A 13,065-nucleotide genomic window follows, 5' to 3' on the forward strand; every position below is an offset into this window, starting at 1 on the left:
GTCTCAGATCCGCCTCTTGGGGACCACCACGATGACAGGCCTTCTCTTCTTAGGCAAAATTGCAGTTTGCATCCAAGTTCATGGAGTTTCCATTATACAGGCATTAGGTTAGAAAGAGCAGGTACTCAGAGTAGCAGACACAGGGATACGTCTAGGTACTGTCTGGGGCACAAATTGAAGAGCTCAGGAAACTGTATTAAAACTCAGCTACTCCCAAGATTGCCACAGTTAAGTTGGCGGAGTCCTTCTGTCTTCTCTTCATTTATTCTTACATGGTCTCTTGGCCTGTTACAGTGAGATTTAAAGTCATAGAATGATAGAATATCTGGAGTTGGAAGGGACACATGAGGACTATTGAAGTCCAGCTCCTGGCCCTGCAACAGAACATAAACAAGAATCACACCATGTGCCTGAGAGTGTTGCCCAAACACTTTCTGAACTCATGTCAGGCTGGTGCTGTGGCCACTTCCCTGGGGAGCCTGTTCCTGGCCTTACCACTCTCTGGGTGAAGAATATTTTCTGATATCCAACCTAAACCTCCCCTGACTCAGCTTCATGACCTTTTCTAGAGACCCGGCTCTGTTCATGTGAGTGAAGAAATCAGTACCTGCCCTCTGCTTCCTCTCATGAGGAAGTTGAAGACCACTATGAGGTGTGCCCTCAGTCTCCTTTTTCCAGGCCAAAGAAGCCAAGTGATGTCAGCTGCCCCTCATAAGGCTTTCCCTCAAAGCCCTTCACCATCCTCCTTGGCCCTCCTTTGGACACTCTCTAACAGAGAGAGTCTATATCTTTTTTATATTACAGTGCCCAAAACTACACACAGGACTTAAGGTGAAGCCATACAAATGCAGAGCAGAATGGGACAGTCACCTCCACCATCTGATTAAGTCGTCTGTGGTGCATGTCTGTTGATTCATATTGGCAATCATTCCTCTCTCACCTAAGGGGATTGTGCAGTTATTTTTTCCTGAGATGTGTAGGTTTACACATTCTTTGTGTTCACTCATTTGCAGACTCTCCTCTCAATGTCTGTCTTCCCAAGGGCTTCATGACATGTTTCCTTTGGCCTCAGTTACTTGTAAAATAACCAAAATAAGATGACAAAAAAAGCACTAAGTAACAACACCCATTCAAGTCCTGAGTCAGATGTGAGTAATTGCATTCATCACATTGTATGTCCTTATCTGCTTTGTCACTCTGCTTAGTGGTATTAAAAGATCATTCTAGTGTTCAGTTTTCCTGGTGGTCATCTTCCCTGTGTGTGCCATCACTTGGGTCTTCCTGTTATTTTATCTGATGTGATGCTCCAGCTGCAACCCACTCACCTGATGGGTCAGCCAAGTAGCTCAACTTCTGCTACTCTGTGCTTAACTCCCCCTTACTTCTTAGTCATTCTTCCAGCTTGCTTCACTTCCACTTCCCTTCCCAGGGAATAAACTTCCCAATAAACTTCTGCATGCTTTATTCCACGGTGAGACTATTTGTGTGTACAAAATTAATTGGCTTCTGCAGGATCAAGGCCTGCATTTATCTAGCAGCCAAGTCTGCTTTATCCAAGATGCCTGTGGCAGGTGTCATACTAAGTTTCTGTTTTTGCTTTCCTCTGCCATCACATCTCATCCACGCAAATACGGGGAGGAAATACTGAAAGCTGGTGCTGCTAGTGCCTTGCACAGCTATTTAATTGTCCATAGCTCTTTTCAAAACCAAACCATTTGGTCTGGTCATTATTAGAAACATGGCCCAGAGCAATGGCAACATGTTCTCCCAATCACACAAGAGGAGTCAGATTTGTCATGCCTCACACATCACCTGAAGCCTGAATGATGCTTTTCACCCCGGCACCTCTGCATACAAGGACGTAGAATTTTGCCTCTCAGTTTTTCTTTTCTTGATGTCCTACCATCTTTGTGATTACATTATTTTTTATATATACAGAAGTATTTAAGCATTGTTATGGTTTAGGAATGACACTCTGCTCCCTCCCTCAGGCCCCTCCAGTGAGAGAGACAAAAGGCAGAGATTATGAGCTAACAATTTACTGGAAACAGCAGTGAGATAATAAACAGTAACAGCAACAATATTGACAACAACAGTGTACAAGAGAGAGGGTGTTTTACATGCAAATTTCTCACCTACTGGCCTGATGCAGCACAACCCTGAGACAACTAACAAAATGGCAGCCGGATCCCCCCGTGCACCTGCTTTTACTCTGACTGCAGTCCCCTCCTTCTCAGAAGTGAGAATCTCTTAACTCCACCCACAAGTGATGATATGCATGGTATAGAATGACAACATGGATGCCTCACATGGCTCCAGGCTCTGCACCCTCACGGTTACTGAGAAAAATTAACCCTGTCCTTGGATGAAACCAGCACAAGCATGTAGTTTTTTGCACAAATAAAGGTGCGGTTGCTTTATACCTCCTCTTTTCAGAAATACTACCAGTTGAAACTCTATTGAACAAGATGTCCCCAGAAGCTGTGGATGCTCAGTCCCTGGAAGTGTTCAAGGCCAGGTTGGATGGGGCTTTGAGCAACTTGGTGTAGTGGAAAGTGTGCCTGCCCATGGCATAGCGCTTAGATAATCTTTCAGGTCCTTTTCAACCCAAGCCATCCTGTGATTCTGTGATTTATTGTGCCTACTTGCTCAGCCAAATAAATGTGTGCCATTGTGTGTTAAATACATTGTCTGAACAATATAGACCTGGAAACACTGGAAGTCAGATTGGACGGAGCTCTGAACAACCGGATCTAATTGAAGACATCCCTGCTCATTGCAAGAAGTTGGAAAGAAGTACCTTTTAAAGGTACTTTCCAACCCAAACTGTTCTATGATTCTATGATCCTATGATCCTTGCTATCTGGACTCTTTACAGCAAGCAGAATCAATATAGGTCAATGCTCTTCTTGCCTGGCTCCAGGATCCACGGGCTTTGTGCCATGCTAGGACATGCTAGTGATGGGGAAACCTTGATCCTCCTGCCATCCCACCTCACTCATAAGTGCAAAAGGAGGGAAGGCGTCCTGACCATGCACTCCACCTTGCTTCCAGATGTCCCTGGCATGCAGGTCCTGCTCTAGCCGAGTTGCTGTTCCAACCATCCTCATGTCCTTCAGTTAGAATGATGACCCCTGCTGCTCTGGACTGATTCACCTCCATGTGACAATAAGGTTTAACATGTCTTTTTTCTTCATGCATTTTACTTCCCTTTGCCATTCAAACAACCTTTTGGCATATTGGATATGTTTCTTACTTCTTTCCTTCCCATCTGTGATTTAATGCTTTCTCCCTCCTTAATCACTCTAAACTTGCAGTGCACTTATTCCTGTATTCAAGAGAAAGAAAGCATCCTCCTGTAATTAGCATCCTCTGAAGATACATGAATGTAATTATGATTACCCTGAAGACAGCAGTCTACTGTGGCAGCAGTTTAAGTGGGAAGCAATCTGCCTGTTTAAACTCTAAAATGAGACTGCCGATGGTTGTACCCCAAACCTGCCACACAGGATTACAATTAGCTTTTATCTGTTAGAAAAAGGAGAAATTGAAACATTAACAGATAAGACACAAGCCTTAACAGTGCTTCCCTACTGAGATGGGGCTAATAAAGCACTAAAAGCTAAAAACATTAGCATTATCACATAAAGGAGGAGCTTTACATTGTTAATAATGGCTAGGGCAAAACTGGAGCTGGAATCCAAACATATGCTACATTAAGGCATGCTATTAAAATAAACAGTGAAAGAAAATAACAAATGAAAGTTGGGTGGATCTGAAAAATCAATAGCAGGCAGAAACATTAATTAGCCAGAGAGAAAACTTAGGAAAGACAGAAGTCCCATCAAAAAGTAAGATTACATTTCATTATACATGAATGTCAGCTAGAAAATATTATGTGGGACCACCAAAGATTATTATTTTAATTGAAGGGGGTTTTAATTCAGAAAATCTATTAAACATATATAGTCCCTCAAGGCATTTTTTTCTTAGTTCAGGGAGGAGGAAAAAAATAAGCACATTTTTATTGAACTGGAACACATTTGCCATAAAACCATAGTTTTAACAATATCACATAATAAAAAGAAAAATTTAAGTCAGCATTTGAAAATAAATCAGCTCCGCAGATGCACTGAAGGAGTTGCTTTGGTCCTGCATAACAGCAGAGTATTATCTTTGAAGCTGCATCATAGTATAAGATAGGGGTTTTATGAGGCCTGATATGCTCAGGAGGTCTTCACAAGAAATTACTGCTCCTAGACTGCAGCTGCACTTGGGTCTAAGTCAAATTAATGTCTGTCAAGAGCACAGTTAATAAGCTTCTTTTTGCCAAAGGTTCATAATGTGCACAGTTTGGGATGGTTTAGGTTTGGTATTTTTATCCCAACAGACAGTAAAGTCAATGAGATTCAAGCCCTGGGGAATATCATCCTCTGGAGCTCCCCACGTGATCCAGACTTTTGATGTCCCCACATATGGCTGTTGTTTTGCAAGCAACACCCGTGAGATCCACCTCACTGCCCAGTTATAGTCCCCACAGGCCTTAGAGGTACCACTGACTGGTCAATAAGTTACCCTACATCTTTGTGGAGAGAAAGGGATCTTGCCCTAAACAAAGCTCTGTGTGGTAAAAACTAATGATATAGAACTTGTGTTGCAGGTGGCCATTACACAAACCCCACTCTCACTCTTGCAAGCAGTTTACAGTCATAAGATGCATCTCTGTTTGGGTTTGGGTATGTGTAACTATACAGAAGGACCATAACTGCATCTTATATTTTTAATGCTTAAAAAAACCCCAAAAAACCCCACAAAAAGACATTTTTTCAAAGGCTACTGGTGATTCTTCATCACTTATGTCCCTAGCACACTCAACAAAGTGCTATATTTACAACAACAACACAGCAACTGCACAGCACAGAATGAAAGTCAGAAAACTTGCGTAACCCAGACCAATAAGGACATTTTTTTCATAAATAAGTTTCCTTGCATAATTATTCAGAGGTTAGGGGGAAGACTTGTTTTCTACTAAAATCTTTAGAATTAAATTGTTTCATCAGCACTTAATTGTCTGTGCCAGCAATGAAAGCTCTCTTCCGTCTATCAAAATTTGACACAAAACACTTTGGTTTGGCTATATGTGGGTGTGTTTTGCATGAAAAGAGTCCCCATCTTTCTTAACCAATGCACACAACAAAATAGTATAGTGCTTGATTTCAATAGGAAATAGGCTTAAGAAAAGAAGATAGGAAGATTTCATTTCCTGTGGAACACAGGAAGCATTTATAATCTTCTGTCTATCTCCTTTCCCTTAACAACTTCAAGGCTATTTCAATTCTTTTTGGCAATTAGCCTTGACTTGTAGAGGTTATCTACTATTGCCTTTTCCTCAAGAGGGCTTGACTAAAATCAGCTTGTAGTTCACAGATTTACCTTTGCACTTCTCTGAACTCTACATTATGTGGAATCTCAAGGCCTTAAATAAACTCTTAGGACATGCAGCCCTGAACGTAATTGGTCGTGGATCGGTAATGGCTTTTCTGGTAACACAATAACCTGCAAATCATGAAGCTATAGGCACTGTCCAGAGTGCACACAAATGACATGCAAGGACGAAAACAGTGATGAGGAGGTGGGTGAAATTGGAGTGGCTTATGGCAATGAATTTTAGAGATAATTGATCTATTTCATGGAAGTGAAGACCAGTTAAAGTTGCAACCTCTGCTCCATACACAAAACCTAGTGAATTTAGTAAATTATGCGCCGAAGAAAAGCAGCAAGATAAAAACAGAAGGAGAAAAGAGAGACAGAGTGGGGCACACAGCACTATGAGCATGGCCAGAAGAAAACTTGGCAAGAATGCTTTTTGCCTAAGTGCTGACTACAAAGAATAAATCTATGAGCAAAGAAGATGTGTATGGCTCTGCTCCTGCTGTCCTCAGGAGACCAGACTCAGGGTGCTCTTCATGAAGAGCAGGCTTAAGACAAGAAATGCCCAACTCAATTTGTCTTTCTAAATGGAAACTACATCCAGGACTCTAAAGTTTGGTTAATTGCTTGGACATGAAAAGTGTTCAAAAACAGCCACATGGACACATGCAGAGCAGAGGGTATCTCAAAGAGTATCAGCAGGTTGGAACCACTGCCCCTGCTCACATCAGCTGTTTGAGATGGAAAGCTGCTGATATTGTGCTATTTACATAACATGCTTGCTTTCTTTATGGAAATTCAGATGCTAACACACAGCTCTTAGTAAACTTAACATTCTGTTATTTGCTTAAGTATGGCTGTGAGTTACTCTAGAAAATTAAAAATGAGGTAACAGATCAATAAACTATTCAGAAGTAACCATTCCTTGGTTTACATGAGGTTTCCCTTTCACCCATTGTTGTGGGTTTCAGTAAAGCAACCCAGTAGAAACTAAGCAGAGAAAAGCCAACCTACATCTGCGAACTTCTCATCTTTATAATTCAAAGCACCTGCACCAGACCCTCAGTTTTGCAATGGGTGTTCGAGATGTACAGACATGCTTTACACTGCTGGGAAGATGATGCATAGGGAGGTACAGCTACAGTCACTTTAGGTGAGTGTCTCTGTTTCCTACTGACAGAAGTCCAAAGGCTTCCCTGCTCCAAGGGAACAGAGTCCCTCAGCAACAGGACCCATATAATAATGTCAGCAGTGCAGACCTTTAGGATAGCCTGTTCTTCCCCACCATGTGCACAAGGGTGGTTCAAGACACTTTGAGAGCATCAGTAAAACGAGTGAGTGTCCTTATAATCTATGGAGGTGAAAAGGACTGAACTAGAGTGGCCACACTGTGTTTTCAATTGAGATAAACTCCCACAAGCTAAGGAGGGCTGACCCCAGGAAGTAGTGGGATAGTAGTAAATAAAAAAGTAAAGCATTTGGTGTTGATGAAAAGTTAGCATGTTTTTCTTCAGTTAAAGGTCAAAAGAGTAGCCAAATTAACATGTTTTCTGCATTTAGGCAGAGATCTGTGTCACCAAGCTTTAGTCATTTAAAACTTAGATGTCTCATCCAAGGTTTTCATCAGCCAGAGGGCAATTCCTTCCTTCCTTCCTAAAATATGGGTCTAAGCTGGGTGGGATGAATCACTCATCCCTCCCTACTGACTGTTCAGGAAGCTGAGACAGTGATGTTAACTTAGCTCAAAAACAGTGAATATGGGTCGCTTCCAATTACATTGCTGAGCTGAGCACTCCTACTCATGAGCAATTGCTCTAACCCCTGCACTCCTCTTCCAGATATGTCTCCAAAGGCAGATAAGTCAGTTGTCTTCATCACATGCACAATGTAAGTGCATAAAATCCAGAATGAGATTCAGGCTTTGTGTCCCAGTTTCGCAGGAAGAATTAAATGCAGACTGGGAGAGGGACAGGGTCAGTATAGAGAGTCATGTCCCTTCGGAGCCAGCACAAGCCATTGCCTGAAGCAGGCAGACATTCCTACACCTGTCCCTTGAATGCAACTCATTAAAGGCTAGTGTAAGGTTGTGGTTTAACCCCAGCTGACAACTAAGCCCTACACAACTCACTCTTCCCTAGTGAAATGAGGAGACAGTCAGAAGAGTAAAAGTGAGGAAATTCGTGGATTGAAATAACGACAGTTTAATAGGTAAAGCAAATGCCTATGGAAGCAAAGCAAAACGAGGAATTCATTTACCACTTCCTGTGGGCAGACAGGTGTTCAGGCATCTCCAGGAAAACGGGTCCCTCATGCATAGTGGTGACTTGGAAAGACAAATGACATCACTTCACATGTGTGTCTCCCTTTTGTCCTCTTCCTCCTGATTTTACAGACTGAATATGATGTCATATGGTATGGTATATCCCTTTGGTCAGCTGTGGTCAGCTGTCCCAGCTGTGTCCCCTCCCATCGTCTTGTATATCCCTAGCCCATGTTCTGGTGCAGCAGTACAAGAAGCAGAAAAGGCACTGATGCTGGGCAAGCCCTGCTCAGCAACAACAGATTTGTATTCTCCACAGTTTTCAGCACAAATCCAACACTTATTCCCATACAGCTACTATGGAGAAAATTAACTAAACCCCGGTAAAAACCAGCACAGGTAATTTCAAACTAAGATCTTAGTGGTATTTATTCCCATCTACCATAATTTCTTTGATGTCCCTAGTATATTAGGAGCACTAAGGTCACGTGTTTAGGGGTTGGATGAGATGACCTTTAAAGGTCCTTCCAACCCAAACCATTCTATGATCCTATGCTCTGAAGTCCCTTTATACAATGTTGTCACATACCTGCAAGGAGATGTTAGATGGTCAGTTCAAACCTCAAACACACATCTAAGTGCACATCTAAAATATGGAAATAAAAGGCAAAAATACAGAGTCATGTTGTCACTTACACTTTCTTATCATTTTGTATTTGCTTATGGTTTGTCCAGACAGTGGTATAGCATTTAAAAAGTGAGGAAACACCATCAATGGTCACAACAGATATTGGAGGAGATGCAAAGTTTGCAGCCTCACCCAAAGGACAGCTGAGCCACGTGAGCTGCCTCAGCTGAGCAGTCAGTAGGCAGAGTTGGCGGTGTACACAGCGACAACAGCATGACCACAGTAAATTCTGGGGTAAAATGCTTGAAGAAGCTACATGGAGTATTTCAAATTCCTGGTGGAAAACAACCATCTCAGCTGAGACTTGCTGCTTAGTGAGTACACTTATGTCACAGACAGCAAGGACACATATTTCAAATAAGTCAGCAGCTTCTTGGGAAGTTCATCAGCACTGCTCTTTTTGATTTGGGGCACATGTCAGCATCAGGGCATGGGAGACTGTGGTCCAAACCTGATCAGATTCCCTCACCTATAGATTATATTATAATTAAACTTATCCAAACAAGCCACTTCCTGAAATGGAGGAGTTCATTAAAGCCAATGTTCAATTTCAACCTACAGTGACATCAGGCTTGGTCCTGCTGCACTGGCTGCTCCTGCTGGGTTGAGTTTGAGTAAAAATTACACAGCTGAGCCTTTGGATGGAATCTAAACCTCATCTATGCAGCTCTGTAAAAAAGACTATAAAAGAAGCCTTTTGAATTATCGTTGCCCGAACCCTGATCTCATAAGAATAAAACAGCATCAGAAAATAGTAAAACTATGATGCACCTTTTTCACTGTAAATATTTTGTGTCAGCTCCCCAGATGGTGTGAATCTGTTTAGCTCTAGGAAATCAATTAAATCACACTTCCTGATGCCACTGGAGAAGTCAGTCAATCAAACTCTGGCCAAAACACTTTCAGAACCTCCTCGTCTGAAAGGAGGAGAGGGAAAATGCACAGGAGTTGCAGAGATAATGTCTGTCTGCACTTCTCTGGAGCTTGGCGCTGGTGCTCTAAAGGCCCATCTGAACATAGAGATTAGACTTTAATGACATCCAGCTAGAAGGCAAAGGTATATTCTCATTACACGTGGATAAAGGAGGAATGACTGCAAAACCCACACTCGCACTCATTTGAGAGTGATATGAATGTGAAAAGTCTACGGCCTTCTGCGATTTTTTTTTTCATTCATCGGTTATACAAAACACATTCATGCAGCCTTAGCTTTCTCATGGGTTGTGGTATCTTCAAAACCCCATGAAACATTTGTTCTGCCTTCAAGCATTTTTTGCAGCCAGAGCTCAAACTCAGCAGTATGCTCCACACTGAGTGGTACTATGTAGAGACAGTGCTTACTTCCCCACATGGAATTAATTTCAATAGATGCTATCAATTCTGTAAGAATCAAAAGCCTCGCCTTCTCTCCAGCCTTGGGATGGTCTAGGTCAAGAGGCTGGATGTCCACAAAAGCAATAAACCACAGTCACAGGGGACACTCCTATCCTTGAAAACCCATCTGAAAAATTTCTCACCCATACACTGTATCCCAAAACTACGTCTGGGGCAAACACAGGGATGGCACTGAAACCCCTGGTAGAGCCCATCCCTGTGTTGCTCCCAAAACCATGCATACCACTATTCCTTCCCATCCTGAAGATGATGAAGGTGATCCCAGAGCTGGGGTGCTGCCATGGAGCTGACCAAGCTAAGCACCCCACCCAAAGGCACACCTAGGAGGTGTTCCTGGCTGTCATTGCAGCCACAGAATCAGCACAGCCATGCTCTCACCTTCAGCACTTTGCTGAATCATAACTTTACAGTCCTACAAGATCACAAGAAAAAGTGCATATGGGAAAGAAAAGAAAAATATGAACAGGAACACTAAAAGTAATATCTAACAATCAGCTATCACTTTCCAAATATTTTTCTTCTATTAATTTTAAGGGCAAAATCATTTGGTGGTAAATGGGGAATAAACTAAAACCATCTGCACTCTGCTAGGCAGTTGTCAGAAAGCCAAGCAAGCTCTTTGGGTATATAAGCCTGATGTTTAAATCCACTGAAGCTACTCCAGCAGTGTCAAGCACACTGATGAGAACCCTTTTCCAGAGCTGAAGAGGCCAATTGTAATGTCATGGTATTGCTAAGATTAGAAAGGTGCATTACAGACCCCACTAAAATGATACCATTTTGCAAGAAATTGTGTTTAGAGATTACTCATATGGCACCCATCTATTTCAGAATAAAAAGAAAACAGGAGGACAAGAAGAGATCTCAAGTATTGATGGGATAAGATGCCTAGCACAGTATGTAATTTAAACACCAGAGGTCTGGACTTGAGCAGAAAGGGAGGGGAGCAGGCTATAAACATAATTTGAGACAAATATCTTAATCCAAGTAGTTAACAGATAACCTGGTGGCTGACTTTGGCAGTTTGATCTAAGCAGCGAACACCAGCAGTCCTGGAGGAGGGAAAAGGTTTTTTAAAAAAGGAATAAACTTAAGAGTATGTCCCATCAACTAGATTTTTGAGATAAGATTAATGAGAAATAGGTTGATTTGTACTTCCTGAGTTTAAAAGTGCAGATCTCCATGGATCATAGTGTCCTGCCTGGCTGCTAATGTTTGTGTGTTGAAAAAACACTACTTCTCTTTGGAAGAGAAAGTGTTGCACATTGAGATAGTGCAACAGATAGTATTTTTCCAGGGAAAATCTAAAATGTACTTTCTTCATTTTATAGGGTTGGAGTTATATGGGGAGGAGGCAGAAGGGTTGGCATTTTTGCTGCAAGGTTCTGAAAAAAAATTAATCTAGAAATTTTGTAACTTTACTGAGACAATCAGCAATTCAACTGATATAAATACATATTTCTATATGCTACTTATGATTATAGTATATATTTAATAAATATTGATTTATTGTCCATGAGTTTAAAATGTTTGTCCTACTAAGCAATCTTTGCAGAGGATGAAAAGAATGGATGTCCTTTAATCCGTTTTAGATCTCCAGACACTTCCTTTCTCCTTGCTTATACCATGCAGCAAAAGACACATAGAAGTGTTGAGCAGCCCTCCCTGTGTCCTTCAGTATTCCTCGTAGCCTGGTCCCTGCACCCTTTCCTCACAGAGGAAATAGCTCAAAGGCTAAGTGGGATCCCTCCTGCTGAGTTTCACCGGCCCAAGTCCCGCCGGCAATTCTTAGGACAAAGCATGAGTACATACGGAGGTTTGCACTAAACTCCAGGTATTTTTAATTACAACCCACATGAATTACAGTGTTTTGTCAATTATTGTTGCCTCTCTCCTTCAGCTCTTTATGCCATGCAGCCCAAAGTGGCAGAATAGAAACATCAGAGTGATGCTGGCCACCGTGTTTGGTGCTGTCCTCTCTGTTTTCATGTAGTACCTTGTACAGAGCCATGGATCCATATGCAGTGCTGGGCTTTGCTGAGATGTGTGCAGCAAACAGGTCACTCTGCCTGCACCCAGCAAGTGGTGCCAGATCGAGGAGATGGAGAAGAAAGGAAGAGTGTGAGACAGAGGAAGAAGGTAGCAAATTACACCTGAAATTTTAGGAATCAAAGGGGACAAATAATCAAAGGGCACAAAACGTATGTGAAGGAAGATGAGACTGGAGTTGAACAGCCTCTTTAGCTAGGCATAAATCTGTGCTGCTGCTAGGGGCAGCCTCTCCTCTCCCCTCTCCCCTCTTCCCAGTTGTTTCCACCCTTCCAATCTAAGCTGGCTGGAAATGGCTAAACCAACAGAAGCTGAGATGCTGGCCTGTGACAAAGTTCAGGAGGAGCCATAGAAAAACTTTTGTGGTCAGGCAGGAGCCTGTGTGGCCAAGCAGGATCCAAGGGGATCAGCAGAAGGAGGAGAGAGCCAGAGGACAGCGTAGGGTCTGTGCCAGGTCTGAGCTCCTGGGAGCAGTCAGGCCTGTTCAGGTAACTCCCATGTGGCTCAACATGACATCCTGAACCCTGCAAGTGCCCACCTTTCTATAGCTTACTACATGGTCTAGAGAAGCCTATCTTAGTTGGCACCTACCTTACACAAAATGGAGCATATACCCCAAGTCATCAGCATTGGCACCCTGAAAAATTTCACAGCCACATTTTCAGACCACCCTGAGCCTGGTGTCATGCAAACCTGCTGAGTGCCATGGAGAAAGATGCTTTCTCCAGTGCCTGTGAACAAGACTACAGCCCTCAGCAGGACACACAAATATTTCTATTAATTTCCAGACAAATACTACATAACTGCAAGGAACTCCAAAAACAGAGCTCTTCTCTGTTTCATCCTACAGAACCATTGCATGGGAAAGAGAAATATTTAAGTGTTGTTTCCTTTCTTTCTTTATCCTCCTTTTGATGGTGTATTTCCCAGAACAGGTGCTTGTTTCTAGGCCAAGAGGACTTGTTCAGCACCTATATCCCCTAACCTGCATTAGGTATTGCAATCAAATGAAAACCTCACATCAGTTTCTCTAGACAGCATGAGCAGCCAAAGCCACATGTGGGCAAGTGGGGAAGGCTGAGAGCCAGCTTGCATAGCACCTGGTGAGATCCTCCCTGGACATGCTGTGCCTCAGCTTTGAGACACCTGGGTCAAACCTTCATTCAAAGGCTCTAGTATAGGATAAAACTTAAGAAAAAAACACCCTCTTTGACTGAGTTCTCCTGTGGCCTTCCATACTGTC

This window comes from Anomalospiza imberbis, chromosome 5 (assembly GCF_031753505.1).
Source record: "Anomalospiza imberbis isolate Cuckoo-Finch-1a 21T00152 chromosome 5, ASM3175350v1, whole genome shotgun sequence".
In the NCBI taxonomy this organism is placed as follows: Eukaryota; Metazoa; Chordata; class Aves; order Passeriformes; family Viduidae; genus Anomalospiza; species Anomalospiza imberbis.